We start from the raw sequence: 18,463 nt of genomic DNA, 5'->3' as shown, positions 1-18,463 counted from the left end.
CGTCAATTATTCTACATCTGTTTCGATGGTAAATTCGTTGAAACCAGCTGCGGTGAGGGTAACTATTATAATGGTGAAGAAAAAAGCTGTATGCCCCTCTATGAGGCGCCCAACAGTTCACGTGCCAAACGTAGTGTTCTAAACAAACCAGAGGAGAACATTTGTCCCGATGGTCTACGTAATCTTGAAAGCATTGCTCATCCTTTGGATTGTAGCCGTAAGTTGGTGTGTCTCAATGGTGAAATGGTCGAAGAATCCTGTGAACGTGGTTACTATTTCAATGAGGCCGTTCGTACATGTATTAAGGATGTGAATAATATTTGCCCCGCATCTGCCAGAGCTGCTAAATCTTGTGCTCCAGGTGATATTAAGGCCAATGATAACGACTGTACTTCCTACTATAGATGCTGTACGGATGTATGGAAGGAAGTCCAATGTGCTGATGATGAATATTTCAATGCCAACACCAAACAATGTGAAAAGGATGTAAATTTCGTGTGCCGTAAATCACCAACATGTGTAGATGGCCAACAAATTCAAGATCCTGCAAACTGCTCAGCATATTTCTTGTGTTGTAGTGGTGAATATGTATCAAAATCCTGTGATATTGGATACTATTTTGATGGCAACAAATGTAGCCTGGATGTGAATAACGTATGTTGGCCCAAGGAGGACGAACCAATTTGTACGGAAAATGAAAAGAAAGCCGGTGATAAATGCAGCACATATTATCGTTGTTGCAATAATGATTGGGTAGAGGAATCTTGCGAAGAATATTACTACTATAACACGAAGACTCAATCTTGCGAACCCGATACCAAATACACTTGCTGGACCAAGCCTATTTGTGTAGGTAATGAGCAAAAAGAAGGAACCAATTGCAGCTCTTACTACCAGTGTGAAAACAATGATTGGACCGAGGTATTCTGTCAAGAGAACTACTATTATGACACCAAGACTCAATCTTGTCAACCCGATACAAAATACACTTGTTGGAAACCGGAATTGATTTGTGAAAACAACGAACAGAAACAAGGTAACAACTGCAGCACATATTATCGTTGTTGCAATAATGATTGGGTAGAAGAATCTTGCGAAGAATATTACTACTATAACACCAAGACTCAATCTTGCGAACCCGATACCAAATACACTTGCTGGACCAAGCCTATTTGTGTAGGAAATGAGCAAAAAGAAGGAACCAATTGCAGCTCTTACTACCAGTGTGAAAACAATGATTGGACCGAGGTATTCTGTCAAGAGAACTACTATTATGACACCAAGACTCAATCTTGTCAACCCGATACGAAATACACTTGTTGGAAACCGGAATTGATTTGTGAAAACAACGAACAGAAACAAGGTAACAACTGCAGCACATATTATCGTTGTTGCAATAATGATTGGGTAGAAGAATCTTGCGAAGAATATTACTACTATAACACCAAGACTCAATCTTGCGAACCCGATACCAAATACACTTGCTGGACCAAGCCTATCTGTGTAGGAAATGAGCAAAAAGAAGGAACCAATTGCAGCTCTTACTACCAATGTGAAAACAATGATTGGACCGAGGTATTCTGTCAAGAGAACTACTATTATGACACCAAGACTCAATCTTGTCAACCCGATACCAAATACACTTGTTGGAAACCGGAATTGATTTGTGAAAACAATGAACAGAAACAAGGTAACAACTGCAGCACATATTATCGTTGTTGCAATAATGATTGGGTAGAAGAATCTTGCGAAGAATATTACTACTATAACACCAAGACTCAATCTTGCGAACCCGATACCAAATACACTTGCTGGACCAAGCCTATCTGTGTAGGAAATGAGCAAAAAGAAGGAACCAATTGCAGCTCTTACTACCAATGTGAAAACAATGATTGGACCGAGGTATTCTGTCAAGAGAACTACTATTATGACACCAAGACTCAATCTTGTCAACCCGATACCAAATACACTTGTTGGAAACCAGAATTGATTTGTGAAAACAATGAACAGAAACAAGGCAACAACTGCAGCACATATTATCGTTGTTGCAATAATGATTGGGTAGAAGAATCTTGCGAAGAATATTACTACTATAACACCAAGACTCAATCTTGCGAACCCGATACCAAATACACTTGCTGGACCAAGCCTATTTGTGTAGGAAATGAGCAAAAAGAAGGAACCAATTGCAGCTCTTACTACCAGTGTGAAAACAATGATTGGACCGAGGTATTCTGTCAAGAGAACTACTATTATGACACCAAGGCCCAATCTTGTCAACCCGATACCAAATACACTTGTTGGAAACCGGAATTGATTTGTGAAAACAACGAACAGAAACAAGGTAACAACTGCAGCACATATTATCGTTGTTGCAATAATGATTGGGTAGAAGAATCGTGCGAAGAATATTACTACTATGATACCAATACCAATTCATGTCAACCCGATACCACAAACACTTGTTGGCCCAAGGAAGAAGTACCAATTTGTGTAGAAAATGAACAGAAACCAGGCAACAACTGCAGCAGCTATTATCGTTGTTGTGGCAATGATTGGGTAGAAGAATTCTGTCAAGAAAACTACTATTTTGACACCAAGACTCAATCTTGTAAGGCCGATACCACAAACACTTGTTGGCCCAAGGAAGAAGTACCAATTTGTGTAGAAAATGAACAGAAACCAGGCAACAACTGCAGCAGCTATTATCGTTGTTGTGGCAATGATTGGGTAGAAGAATTCTGTCAAGAAAACTACTATTTTGACACCAAGACTCAATCTTGTAAGGCCGATACCAAAAACACTTGTTGGCCCAAGGAAGAAGTACCAATTTGTGTAGAAAATGAACAGAAACCAGGCAACAACTGCAGCAGCTATTATCGTTGTTGTGGCAATGATTGGGTAGAAGAATTCTGTCAAGAAAACTACTATTTTGACACCAAGACTCAATCTTGTAAGGCCGATACCACAAACACTTGTTGGCCCAAGGAAGAAGTACCAATTTGTGTAGAAAATGAACAGAAACCAGGCAACAACTGCAGCAGCTATTATCGTTGTTGTGGCAATGATTGGGTAGAAGAATTCTGTCAAGAAAACTACTATTTTGACACCAAGACTCAATCTTGTAAGGCCGATACCACAAACACTTGTTGGCCCAAGGAAGAAGTACCAATTTGTGTAGAAAATGAACAGAAACCAGGCAACAACTGCAGCAGCTATTATCGTTGTTGTGGCAATGATTGGGTAGAAGAATTCTGTCAAGAAAACTACTATTTTGACACCAAGACTCAATCTTGTAAGGCCGATACCACAAACACTTGTTGGCCCAAGGAAGAAGTACCAATTTGTGTAGAAAATGAACAGAAACCAGGCAACAACTGCAGCAGCTATTATCGTTGTTGTGGCAATGATTGGGTAGAAGAATTCTGTCAAGAAAACTACTATTTTGACACCAAGACTCAATCTTGTAAGGCCGATACCACAAACACTTGTTGGCCCAAAGAAGACGGTGATGACAAACCCTGTACCGGAACTTGTACTGATGGCGAACTGAAACCGAACGATGAAAATTGCGCATCATATTATGAATGCAGCAATAATAAATGGGAAGAAATGTTCTGCGACGAAAAAGAATATTTCAATACCGATTCGGAAGAATGTGAATTTGATGTAAACTATGTTTGTCACGATCCTACACCGTGCCAAACGGGTGAACAATATCCGGATCCACAAAATTGCTCAGCTTACTATGCCTGTTGCAGTGGTATCTTTAAACCACAATATTGTGAAATGGGTTATCTATACAATAGCCAACAAGAAAAATGTGTTGAAGACACCAACAATGAATGTTGGACCCAAGAGGAAGAGGAGGGAAGCAGTGACTGTGATTGTCCCGGTGGTCATAAAAACGGTACATTTGTAGCCGGTGATGATTGTGATTCTTTCTATATTTGTTCCAATGGTGAACTATTGCTGCAGCAATGTCCCTATGGCATGCTCTTTGATAGCGTAAGCGAAGAATGTATCACGGACACTGACCACACTTGCTGGAAAAATCTTTGCGCCAATGAAAAAGATGACACATTCATACCAATTCCCAAACATTGTGACATCTTCTATCGTTGCACGGATGGAGAATCGATACTAGAGACTTGCCCCGTCGGTGAATGGTTTAATCCAGCTACATCCATTTGTGAACCTGATTTAGAAGCCGTTTGTTATAATCCATGTGCTGAGAATGATAAAGTGATGCTCCTACCACATCCCAATTGTAATCAATTCTATTGGTGCAATGGTAAACAAACTCTTGTCGGTAATTGTACGACAGGTGGTTTCAATGAGGCTTTAGGCTTATGTGATCCCAAAAAATCCTGTTCGAATAACATGTGTGAAGGGGTGCCAGATTTTACCATCCTTGCTGATGAGAATGACAAATCGATGTATTATATATGTATGAATGGAGTAGCGGTGGAAAAGAAATGTCCAGCTGGCAGCGAATTTAGTGAAATTGCATGTGTTAAAGTTTCCGATGTAAGTTTTGAATACATATGTAGATTATGAAGGCATCGGTACATGAAAAGCCTCGAAAGAAAACCAGGCGCCGAGGCTTCTTACGTACCGCTGTCTTTATACGGTCTAATGAAAAGCTCTTGCAGGAAAAAACTGCTGATCACGATTTTCTACTTTAAACGTAAAAATTCTGTACATGTTTTGTTTTTTGCACTTTATGTAATCGAAATGGTGTGTTTTAACAGGTCAAATCACGATCAGTTGTTTTTGTTGTGGGTAAATTGTGAATTCCTTTGTGTATATGTCAAATAGACTCTCATCATCATTATTCCCGCGGATTTATTTGATCTATGTGCAATGAAATTACCGCAATGTAAACGTTCTCTAAAGAACCCCTGTGTACGTTTACATTTACGAAATCGTTTAGATTTCAACTGTCGATTCCTTTACGTATACGTCAAATAAATTCGATTAAATCGAGTGGATTTCGTGAAAAGTTTACCAGGCACTAATTTGTAATGAAATTCAATTTATGAATCCCTATCTTTTGAAGGATCGTGGAATAATGCTTGGTTTACATTTACGAAATCCATTCGATTTCATCTCTCAATTACATTGATAAAATGTAAAACGAAATCCAATGGATTTCAGATGAGATTTCATTTGACGTTTAAGCAATGGAATTGACAGTTGAAATCGAGGGGATTTCGTAAATGTAAACCAAGCATAAGAAGGTGTTGCATCAAATCATACCATGGCACAATAATACAGGTACAACAGCAAAAACAGCTGATCTTCATACAAGTTATCAAAATGCATTATTGTGAATAAAATCACATACAAAATGTAACACCTTCTTATTCCACCATGAATCATACCAAGCGTCAAATTTGTTCACAATAACGAATTACTGTGAATTGCTTGTTTACCTTCTGTATGTGATTTTATTCACGATAATGCATTTTGACAACTAGTGTGATAATCAGCTGTTTTTGCCGTTGTACCTGTATTATTGTGCCATCGATCTATCTAAGGCGACGTTTATATTACAGCCTTTTGCAGGGTTAACCTTCTTAATGAGGATTTATACGACATATACGCAAAGGAATTGGCATTTGAAACCCAGTGGGTTTGTTAAATCCAGTTATATATAAACGTACTATAATGCTATGTTTACATTAAGGAAAACATCAATAGCTCTTCGCCTAATTTCTTTGCTCTCCAAAGTCAAATTATAGAGGAGAACGACGGTTATTTGAATTTGGAATGCGCAGTAATGAAGGGAAGAACTAATTGAGTTTTGGCCTTTAGAGCTTTTTAATGGGAGAACTTTTGTCATAATGAGGATTTATTTGACGTCTATGCAATAGAATTGGCAAATTTATATCCACTAAATTTACTAAATCCAGATATATGTAAACGTAGTATAATTTTTTGTTTTTTCATTCTTAACATTTTCTTTAGCCTAACTGTGATGCCACATTATGTGAAACTTTGCCACCATATCAAAGCTTCCCAACCAAAAATAACTCCGAGACCGAATTCTGTATTTGCGTTAATGGTTTGGCACTCAGAGAAAGCTGTCCCACAGATTATGTTTACAATACCACAATGGCAATATGCACTTCGGTAAGTTATAAAATGTTTGCGGACAAGACCAAGGTATATACAAGGTCGCCCAAACAAACCACTTGTTTATTATGTTTGCTATCAAACGTATTATTGTGATATAAAATGTAAAAAAAAATAAACAATTCACAATAATGTAAAAAAATTACAAAAGAAGTCTAACTGGCGTACCTTGTATAGAGCTTGAGCAATGCAAAAAGTTTAAAAAAATTGAACTCAAATAAAAACTTTGTTTTTTTTTTTTTTGTTTCTTCCAGACTGTGCAATGTAACTCAATGATTTGTAAAACAAATGAAAACTACTACACATTTGCCAACAACTACGATCCAACAACATTCTGTGTTTGTATCAACAATGTGGCTATGGTTGCTAATTGTCCAAAGAAAGAAACATATAATCCATATATTGGCGAATGTACCGATATTCTATTCTCGGTAAGTTGAACCATCAAAATGTCAATGAGAAAAAACAAATCGACGGCACTATACCCAAAGCGATCAGTACAATCGGTTCGTTGTGAGTCGCGTCTCGCATTAAAACATACAAATTCGAAAAGAAAACTTGGCATCACTTACACTTTTTTCATGTGGTTGTGTTTCATGGCCTCAGCGCATATGTATTTGGCCCAATACGGTCCGTTGAATGATGCGACTCAAAAACAACAACCATTTGAGAAATTTAAGTGATGCCAAATTTTGATTTTCTCATGTGGTTGTTGTAACGCGACACTCAACCGATCGTATGTTCAGAGCCCTTTATGACTTTCTGATAAAGTTACCGCTTGTACTTACTTACCCGAGGCAAGACAGTTGGTATTCTCACACGTCTTGTTCGAAAAATAAGCCATAAGATAATTTACAGCCAACTTCACTTGCCTACAAACTGAGAATTAGATCATTTACAGCCAACTTTACTGGCCTACAAGCTAAGGGGTACTTTACACGTTATGTTTTTTACATATGAGTTGTCACTTTGCATATACATTTTGTATGGGAGAAGTGACAACTCATATGTAAAAAAACATAACGTGTAAAGTACCCATAAGAATTGTGACAAAAGAGTTAGATTATAGCTCTGTTCCTTTACGTGCAAGAATCTTCAAGTTTTACAACTTTTTACTCGAAAAGCGTTCCTTTACTTCCGACACCATACAATTCACATGGGAGCAGTTTACTACTTTTTTTTACCATTTTAAAAAGTAAAGGAACAGACCATATTTAGCTGGCCCATTACAGAACGAATACACATATGGTCTGTTCCTTTACTTTTGAAAGTGGTAAAACCGGCAAAAGTTGTAAACTGCTCCCATATGAATTGTATGGTGTATGAAGTAAAGGAACGCTTTTCGAGTAAAAAGTGGTAAAACTTCAAGATTCTTGCACGTAAAGGAACAGAGCTATAATATTCTAATAAAAACGACCGAGCCAATTTTAAACTAGGGTGCCACCGTGGTGCAATGGTATGCACGCCCGCCTTGCACGCAGAAGGTCGGGGGTTCGATTCCCCGGCCAAGCAACATCAAACATTTTTCAACGGTGGCAAAATACCCCTCAGTAATGTTGGCGACATTTCCTGAGTATTTCAGCCTTGAAAAACTTCTCCACAAGTGGTGTCTTAAGACACGCCGTTCGGACTCGGCGATAAACAGTAGGTCCCATATCATTGAGCTAAATATGAATCGGGGTGCACTCATTGATATGAGAGAAGTCTCCCTTGTCCCGTATGGGATGTTGTGGAACAATGTTTTTTTTTTTGTCGTTCTTAGATCGAGTTAGTCACTACTGCAATTTCATAAAATTACTTTAGTATGGAACTCGATCTGAGAACGCATAATTTCATGAAATTATTTTATTGAAAACACTCTAGTGTGGAGCGGGACTAAGTTGAACCATTAAAATGAAACGCATATAATAAAGTAATCGATTGATCGATTGGTTTATAGTGAAGTGTAAAGGTGCGTTTAGACCATAACCGTATTTTGATGATAAACTGCTTTATCATAACTTATTTGACATGTAATGTATGAACACATCTGTCAAACAAACCTCTATAGGCGATTATTACGAATATGAATCCCTGTTTGAATATAGTCTAACTCTAAAGGCAGCTTATGTAACCCTAGTTTGTAGACAAGCAAATAGTAACATGCCCAATTCATCGTCGAAATAACAGGTCCTCCAGCAGCTGACCATGATTTTTAACGTTAAATGTCAACATTTTGTTTACCTTTTTTCTATTTTGTGCTGTAATTGAATTGTGATCAGCTGTTTTTACTGTGGGTCCTTTTAATTGGGCTATGGCCCTATTGACAAGCAAGCAAATTGATTTGTGGCCAATTTTGTGATTTCCTCGTGAAATTGCATTTTGACAACTGGTATGAAGATCTGCTGTTTTTGGCGTTACACCTTATTATTCCACCATGATTGTGACATATTTGGGACATATTTGGGCTATTTTCTAAAAAGGAAAATGGACACTGAGATATATCATTTTTTTTTCTTTTTTTTTGCTTTTCAGAGTGATTGCGATCAAAAAGTATGCCTAACAGAAAATGACTATTACACATACATACCTAAAGACACAACCCTCAATGGCTTCTGTGAGTGCAAGTCTAAAGTTGGTATCTTCGTTGAGTGTCCACAAGATAGTGTCTATAATCCAATCATTGGTGTTTGCAAACTGAATAATGTAAGTATGAAGAGGGTCGAGAGCTTTATTTGATGTAAAATTTTAAAATTAAATTTTTCCCCACATTTCAGATCAACTGTGAATCGTCAAAATGTAATAATGCCCCGGACAATACAAAATTCCCAGCTCTGACCACTGAACAAGGTTATTGTGAATGTCTAGATGGTAAACCTGTCTTTACCGATTGCAAACCATCCGAATATTTCAATGTTACAAGCTCAGCATGTGTACCTGCTCTATGCGATAGCAGCAAATGTCAAGATCAACCTATGGGTGTAGGTTTCGCCGCCACTGAAGGTGTAGATGGTTTTTGCCTATGCAACGAAAATGGTGTAGCTAACTATCATCCATGTCCCGAAAATGGAGTTTTCAGTGAGATCACTGGGTCATGCAAGATTCCATTGCCCAATTGTGAAGCTACACAGTGTTCGGGTGTTGCTGATAATACCAAATTACCAGCTTTATCAACAATTCACGGTTATTGTTTGTGCCAAGGTGGCATGCCAACATTTGAACAATGTCTTAACAATTGGATATTTGATAGTGCGGCACAGGAGTGTGATGCTCCCAAGGTACCCATTGAGGTAAGTTAGAAAGAAAATTGTTAACATTAATAGCCTGTTTATATTGATAAAGTGCATTATATTGATTTATTTGACATACGAGTATATTGTATGAAAATGACAACTTAAATCGACTGGATTAGCTAAATCCACCATAGTCTAAACGTACTTATAGTCGAAACGGGGTATTAGCATTCTTCACGAAGATTTATTTGACCCATACGCAATGGAATTGACATTTGGAACCCAGTGGGTTTATTAAATCCGGTTATATGTAAACGTACTACAGCATTCATTTTCATATTTGTTCTAGGGTTAGATTTTCATTAGAGCTTTTTGTCAAGTTATATGCTGTTTATATTAGAGCTTTTTGTGGGGTTAACCTTCTTTATGAGGATTTGTTTGACGTATATGTACTGGAATTGACATTTAAAACCCAGTGGGTTTGTTAAATCCGGTTATATATAAACGTACTATTAACCTCCTTTATTGGGGTTTTTTGACATATGCCTATAGGTCAAAACTTTGCTGCTTTGTTTGGTTTTGAAGCAAAATTATAAAAGAGAACGGCGGCGGAATTGAAAAGAGGTTCTAGCATTCCTTTATAATTTGACAGTTGGAGAGCTGTTAAGGTAGAAACGCAATGGATTATTTTTTTTTTTTGCTTGCTCAGCTTTCTTGGGGCTTGATAATTTCATCATGAGTTTTGTCTTACAATACAAAATCGTGGTGTGAGCCGGCCACCTTTGAAATGACAGTTGGCAATTCACAGTTAAAAGTCGAAGTGGTACCAAAGTCGCATTTAATAAGAGGTTTTATAAAACATGCGTAATTTAAAGTCCAATTTACATATGCACATTAAATGATTTCGTTTTACGAAATCCTAGAATCAAATGAAGTGTATTTACATCTGTTTTTTGCGTCATTTGCTTACACACACAATCGCACATACACACTTATACAATAAAACAAACACACGCACACAATATATTTATTCTGAAAAATAGGGGTTTCACAACACAAATTTGTATCAAATAACTTAAATTAATTCCAAAAACATAATTTTTGCATATTTTTTAACCATTTATTTTCACTTTTGTCATCGTTTGAGTATTTTTGTTTTTCTACAACACACACAAACAAACAAAGACATCATAAAACAGTTGCATTTTTTGGTAGTTTATGACGAAAAAGCAGGGTTGCGTATAATAGTATGGTGTTTTCGTGCGTTGTTTAGAATAAATGACGCAGCTATCGTCATTTATTTTTGTATGGCAAATGCCGCAAAATGTTGCCTGTTTTAGCAAATAAATGACGAATCAGCTCTAAATGACGAAAAAGTTGCTAATGTAAATTGAACATAAGGTATCAATTCCATTACATACCGGTCAAATAACTGAAGTATTTGCCCGCAAACGTTTCTTTAGGTGCTAATGTAAATTAGGTTAATTATGATGAACCGCTCTCAAATAAATTGTGTAGTTTTGTTGGTGTGCGGGAACCCTTTATAAGCAATAAACATAACGAAACCTTAAAGCCCTCGGCACATAGGATCCGTTGTGTCACGCGTTGGGCGTTGAAAACAACAACCATATGAAAAATGTGTAAGTAATGCCAAGTTTGTTCACGAATTTTTCATGTGGTTGTTGTAACGCAACGCTGAACACGCCGTATGTGCCGAGGGCTTAAGGCCGCGGCGCATACGGCCAGTTGTGCGTCGCGTCACGCGGTAAAAATAACAACCACATAAAAAAGTGTGAGTGATGCCAAGTTTGTTCTTGAAGTTTTCATGTGGTTGTTGTAACGTGACGCCCAACGGATCGTATGTGCCGCGGCCTTTAAGCTGAAAGCAGATACAACGTTTGATTAAAGTTTTGCGTTGGGCGTCGAGAAAAAACAACAACAACTGGGCGACGACGATACCAAAGTCCAGCGTATATCTGTTTGTCGGAATATATTTCAAATGAATTTGAATTTTTCGGCATCATGCCCAACAGTGTAAAAACGGCCAAAACGACACAAAACTTTACCCAAACGTTGTATGTGTTTTCAGCTTTACAGTGGGGTACACACGATCAGTTTTGCTCAAATATTCGGTTGCTTGCAAGTGTAACCGTTCATTTTTGTCAGTTATCAGGCAACCACAAAATATTTTGTGGTTGCTGGACAGTTTGACATTTATTGATATTTCCGAAAAACCAACAATCAAAACAGATCGTGTGTACCCCGCTTAAGATTATTTTATATAAAGGCAAAGATATAAGCTCTGTTCCTTTACGTGCAAGAATCTTCAAGTTTTGCCACTTTTTACTCGAAAAGCGTTCCTTTACTTCGGACACAATACCATTCATATGGGAGCAGTTTACAACTTCTACTACTTTTGCCGGTTTTACCATTTTCAAAAGTAAAGGAACAGACCAATAATAGTTGCGTTCCAGAACTAAAAAGTTTTAAACATGTTTACTACATTTTCACAGGTTGCGTTCCTTTACATGAAAAACATAGAATATTACTATGTTTACATTTACGAAATCCACTCGATTTCATCTGTCAATTCCTTTGTGTATGCGTCAAATGAAAACTCATCTGAAATTGACTGGATTTCATTTGACGTTTAAGGAATGGAATTGACAGTTGAAATCGAGTGGATTTCGTAAATGTAAACATAGTATATGTGTCAAAAAATATTGTAAACTAGTAAAACACCTGTTACAAAAGCAAGTGTAAAATACGTTTAAGGTATTCCATCAGCTGCTCAAAATCGGCATAATAGGTGGAACCCAGCTGATATCTGTCAAATCTGTCAAATTCATTGTTATTGTTAATTCGTATGAAAGCGTAAACAAAAATTTTGACAGCGCAACAACTCTAGTTTGGCCGAAAATTCTTTAAGATGTCAAAATGTTTACGTTTTCATACAATTTATTCACAATATTAAAAAATTTGACAAATTGAAACCAAACCAAATGTTTGTTTTTTTTTTTTTTTTCTTGGACAAATTAACAGATTTATTGTATGGGACAAAACTTTTACATTTTTAATAGAATTATCTAAACATTTCATACTAATACCAATGTTTTTTCCTTCTCATCCTTAGGATGTCTGTGACAAGAACTACTGTATGGTTGCAGATAATGCTGGCAAAAAATATCCCTCCTTTAGCAATGCTTACGGCTATTGTCAATGTGGGGCCGATGGACCAACCTTTGAATACTGTCAACAAGGTTATGTTTTCAATGAAAACATCTTAGATTGTGTACCCTCCGCAGAGGTTAGTATGAAAACAAAATACCCCTACACACCCACAATGTACATACTAATTGATATGAGACATACTAATTCCCTTAATTGTGTTCTATTTTCCGTTACTTCTTTAGAGCCTCTGTGATATAGCCTTGTGTTCGGATGCTACACCCGAAAAACCCTATGGAATCCCGGCCAAAAATAGCAATACCAGCTTCTGTCTATGCTCCGGTCCCGATAGTATGATGCTACTCAATTGTCCCGCGGGCAAATTCTTTGACATCACAAAGGGCTATTGTGTTAGTACCATGGAAGCGGGTTGCTCATGTCCAGATGGTTTAAAGACTGGTGATCGTGCTCCCAATACCGAAGATTGTACCCAATATTATGAATGTCAATCGGGTAGCATGCAATTGCAAACATGTCCAGCGGGACAATATTTCAATACCGATGCCAACTGTTGCATTAACAATGATGGTACCTGTAATGCCAAGGAAGTCTGCACCTGTTTGGGACTCTATCGCGAGGGAGAACGTGTCATCCATCCACACAATTTACAACTGTACTTTGTTTGCGAGCAGAATATGCTGCATGAACGTAACTGCGGTGCTGGACGTATTTTCAACAAGGCCATCAATCAATGTATGAAGGCTCCACGTGTTAACGCCATTGGTCATCACCGTCACATGCAAAAACGTTCCGCCGACATTGATGAAGTAAGAACATTCAAGAAAGTAACAAATTTCTTTAGCAAATTTTTTTGGTAAACTTAAAAAAATTATTCCCTTTCTTTGGACCATCACATAGCATGGTATCCAGCTTATAATAGCACCTAAGCTTCCCCCCCTAATAGTATCTCCGCTTGCTTACTGATTACTAATACATACATATATTCTTAATTTATAGAAAAAAGAAAAGAATAAAACAAACAAAAAATACGTTTACAAAAAACAAAGCGAAATTCTTTTTATTTTGGCACTTTTATTTTGAAAAAAGAAAAAAAAACGAAGCAAAAAAATCGTTTTCATGTGTAAAGTCCCATCTTGGGCCTAATGTTTTGGACCATAAACAAGAACAAGAAAAATACATGCAAACAAAATTAAACGGATTTCGCTGAGTGAAAAACGTTTCTTTTTTGTTTGTTTGTTTTTTCTTTTCTTCTTCAAGTTTTGGTCCAAAATCTATCAAATAGGTCCAGATCTTCTAAAACGTAACTTATGCTAGGTTCACATTTACGAAATCCACCCGATTTCAACTGTCAATTCCATAGTTTAAACGTCAAATGAAATCCAATGGATTTCATGAGTTTTCATTTGACGTATACTCAAAGGAATTGACAGTAAAAATCCAAATCTACCAGATTTATAGTGCGGTTACACTAGAGTTTTTTGCCGGGTTATAGCTCATATAGACTAGCAATAAATCCTCGACTGGATTTAATAAATCCAGTACGAATCTCATTGTATTTAGATATACAGTTTGGAGGATTTAAATGGCAGCCAACTGATATTTGTTCATAGCACAATTACCAAGGTAGATGCATCAGCCCATCTGATCGAATTTGAAACGTCAAAAGAATTTTTTGTAAATTGAATTCGTCTAAAAAAAACATAAGTCAAATTGCAAATTTATTGTTTAATACTGAAAATGTTAGCACATTATGCTACTAATGCTAACTAAAGAGCAAATAAAGAATTATTTTATCGCAGTTTGCCCATCTAAAATAAATAAACGAATTATTTTATCGTTTAGACATCGTAAATATTAGTTTTGGTTGATTAAAATCAACTTTGTACATCAAAACAAATTTACTTTTTCCGCCTTGTTTACAAATTTTTTACATTTTAAATTATTTTTAGTGTAGCAATTCACCGATGCATCTACCTTGTTTCTTGTGCCAGCCTGCAACTTTTTGTATTTTCTAGCAACATGTTGCAAAAAACAGAGTTGTATACGAGGATTTATGGCAGATTTTAAACAAATCCACTCAATACGAGGATTTATTTTTGTATGGGAAATCTGTAGTGGGATTCTGTAACTCATTTTTGCTGTTATCGATAATTGTCGGTAAAATTAAAATGCTTATAATTTCGATAATTAACGAAATTTTTCGGTAAGTTAACGATGAATAAAAAGTAGTCGCTAGGCTCTACCGACACAAACAGTGATGCCAATTTTTCTTTATGGTTTTAGTCATAATTTTGCGATTTAATTTTGCCGATTTTTGTCGGTAAGAGCAAAAATGAGTTACTGAATCCTACTACTGGTAGATTTTGGCTGGATTTATCAAATAAAACCTGATAATGTGCTAAATCCGGCTAATGCAGTCGTATCTAAATGGCTATTAACCCACTTCGAGAGGATTTATTTGACGTTTCCGCTATGGAATTGACATTTGAAATCCAAACCCATTGGGTTAATCCGGTTAAGGGTAACCGGGGTATTACCATACAAAAATAAATCCTCGTATTGAGTGGATTTGTTTTAAATCCGGCATAAATCCTCATATACAACTCTGTTTTTTGGAACATGTTGCTAGAAAATACAAAAAGTTGCAAGCTGGCACAAGAAACAAGGTAGATGCATCGGTGAATTGCTACAATAAAAATTATTTAAAATGTCGAAATTTGTAAACAAGGCGAAAAAAATTAAATTTGCTTTGATATACAAAGTTGATTTTAATCAAACATGACTAATGTTTACGACCTCTAAACGATAAAATAATGCTTTATTAATGAGCAAATAAAGCATTATTTTATCCAGATGAGATTTCATTTGACGTTTGAGCTATGGAGTTGACAGTTGAAATCGAGTGGATTTCGTAAATGTAAACTTAGCATTATGGTCTAAAATGAGCTATAACACACTTATTCATCATAGCTGTGTTCCTTTACTTACCTGAGGTTACCATTTTTACCATTTTTAACCTGCAAAGCGTTCCTTAACCCCAAAAAGTGGTAAAACTTGCAGCAATTTTTAAGAGAGTAAGAGAGATCACATGTGCCTTTCTCTTCTACCACAGGCTACCAGACAAATTTCTGCAGGTAAAAATGGTAGAACTGATTTTTCGACTTTTGTTTGACGATTATTTCACAATGAAGAAAAAAATTGACGAAATACAGAAGAAAAAGTCGAACGCTGACAAAACTAAATTAAAAAATGTGAAATAAAATACGAAAATTGATATTTTATGTTGCTTTTTGGCATTGCTACCAGATCTACCATTTTTCCGTTCCTTCACTTTTCTGGTAAAAATATTCATGAGAGAGCAATTTTGACACTTTTCTCTTTTACCATTAAAAAAGTAAAGTAACAAAGCTCATATAAGTGTAAAATCTAAACCAAGCTTCGGTCGTCTCTCATAAAAAATCCATCGGTCTTCTTCTCAAAGAATAGTTAAAAAACTCCTTGAGAATCTGTGGTTCTCTCATAGTAAATACGTAGGTAGAGCATCTCGTAAAGATGGAGAAAAATGTCTACTTATAGAAAAGTAACTTGGCAATGTAAAAACATCGATCCGTTGTGTGTCGCGTCACGCGTTGAAAACAACATACTTTAAGAAGAAAATTTGGCATCACATACACTTATTTTATGTGGTTGTTGTTACCCGGCACTCAACGGAGCAAATGTGCCGAGGCCTTTATATTTAAGCATAATTGTGGTTTGGCCCGGCCACTATATTATGATCATTGTAGATACATCGGTGACATGACACAATAATACAGGTACAACGGGGAAAACAGCTGATTATCACACTAGTTGTCAAAATGCATTATTGTGAATTAAATTACATACATAATAGCTTTATTCCACAACAAAAAAGTTTTTAAAATTTTTACGACTTTTACACATTTTATCCGAAAACCCGTTCCCGTACACAAAAAAGTTGTAAAATGTTCACCTCTCTTTAAACAAAAATGGCGCTGGATGACGCTCTCTTTAAGCATAGTACACACTGACCAACAAAACTGACAGTCATCAAGGTCTATTTCGTTAATATCAAAATCTAGCTAAATAATTACTTTAGCTGTGTTCCTTTACTTACCTGAAGTTACCATTTTAACCATTTGTTACCATTTTTAACCTGCAAAGCGTTCCTTAACCCCGAAAAGTGGCAAAACTGGAAGCAATTTTTAAGAGAATGAGAGGGGAGAGAGAGCGAAAATGGCTTTCTCTTCTACCACAGGCTACCAGCAAAATGTCTGCAGGTAGAAAATGGCAGAACTGATTTTTCGACTTTTGTTTGACGATTATTTCACAAAATGGACGAAAACCCGAAGAAAAAGTCGAACACAGACAACACTAAATTAAAAACTGTGAAATAAAAGACGAAAATTGATTTTTTATGTTTTTTCTGACAATGCTGCCAGACCTACCATTTTTCCGTTCCTTTACTTTTCTGGTAAAAATGTTCATGAGAGAGCAATTTTGAATAATTTTGACACTTTTCTCTTTTACCACTCTAACCATTAAAAAAGTAAAGGAACAAAGCTTTTCCTAATACGTAAATAACACTTTAAACATTGCATTTAATATAATTTTAGCTAAAGAAATGCTTTTATTTGTGAGAAACTTGTAATAAAAGGACGTTGACTGTCAGTTTTGACTGTCGGTGTGTACCCCACCTTAAAAACTTTTTACTCGACAAATTTGAGCGTGTAAAATATAGTAACATGGATGCCGGCATCTGATTGGCTGGTACGCCGACTTTGATATTTGTTAGAGTTTTTTGACGTATTTTCCATTTTTCCGTTCCGAACTTTTTGAAAAAACTTTTGTGTGACAACAATTTTTCTCTCTTTTACGAGTTTTACTATTAAAAAGTACAGGAACAAAGCTAATGTAAACAAGGAATTCACAGCAATAGGTATGTACGATAACTTCGCAAGTGAAATGTACTTGCAAGTACTCAGCAAGTTTTCAGTAACGTCTCTCCACCAATTTTACTCTCTCGAAGCTAAAAATTTGCAGATTGTTATCGAACAGCAATTTGCAAAAACTTGCAAGGAGTCAGGTGATTTGAAGAAGAAGATGTTGGCGGAAAAGATTAAATAAATAAATAATAAAATAAAAAAGTAGTCACCACAAACTACAAAATAAGTTATTTTATTTACATTATCGTTTTCCATAACTTATTTAATAATTTTTCCCTTTTTTATTTCTATTTATTTTAATAACCAAACTTCTGTTTATGTTTTTGCCAAGAAGTCCGCCACAAAACATTCGAATTTAAATCACCTGATCAAACTTGCAAGTTCTTACAAGAAAAATTTTCCTTGCAAAAACTTGTAAACAAAACTCTCCAAAGCTCTCCAAAATTCTCTCACTATCGTCTCCAAATTCGCTCTCTATTACTTTACAAGTTTGTTATCGAACAGCATTTTGTAAAAGTTTGTGCAAATTTGTACAAACTTTTGGGTTATCGTACAGACCTAATGTGTTATTGTGAACAATTTTGAAGTTTGTTTTGGTCTGTTCCTTTACTTTTGAAAATGGTAAAACTGGCAAAAGTAGCAAAAGTTGTAATCTACTTCCATATGAATTGTATGGTGTCTGAAGTAAAGGAACGCTTTTCGAGTAAAAGTTGTAAAACTTGAAGATTCTTGCACGTAAAGGAACAGGGCTTATGATTTGATGTAACACCTTCTTATTATAGCCCGTTTAGACTAGTCATTTTAAATCGACTCGATTTCTAAATCCAACTTTCAAATCCTAGTTGTTTAGACTAGTCTAAAATGATATAAGATGCCAGTCAGCTGATCTTTGTTTACGTATACATACGCGAATTTGCAAAAAGAATTGCTTGAACATTAAAAATGGAATACTGCACA

Source organism: Musca autumnalis, unplaced genomic scaffold (genome assembly GCF_047663935.1).
Source record: "Musca autumnalis isolate F117 unplaced genomic scaffold, ASM4766393v1 scaffold_4, whole genome shotgun sequence".
NCBI classification, from domain to species: Eukaryota; Metazoa; Arthropoda; class Insecta; order Diptera; family Muscidae; genus Musca; species Musca autumnalis.
The sequence above is the reverse complement of the archived record's forward strand: the minus strand, read 5'-3'. Positions refer to the sequence as shown.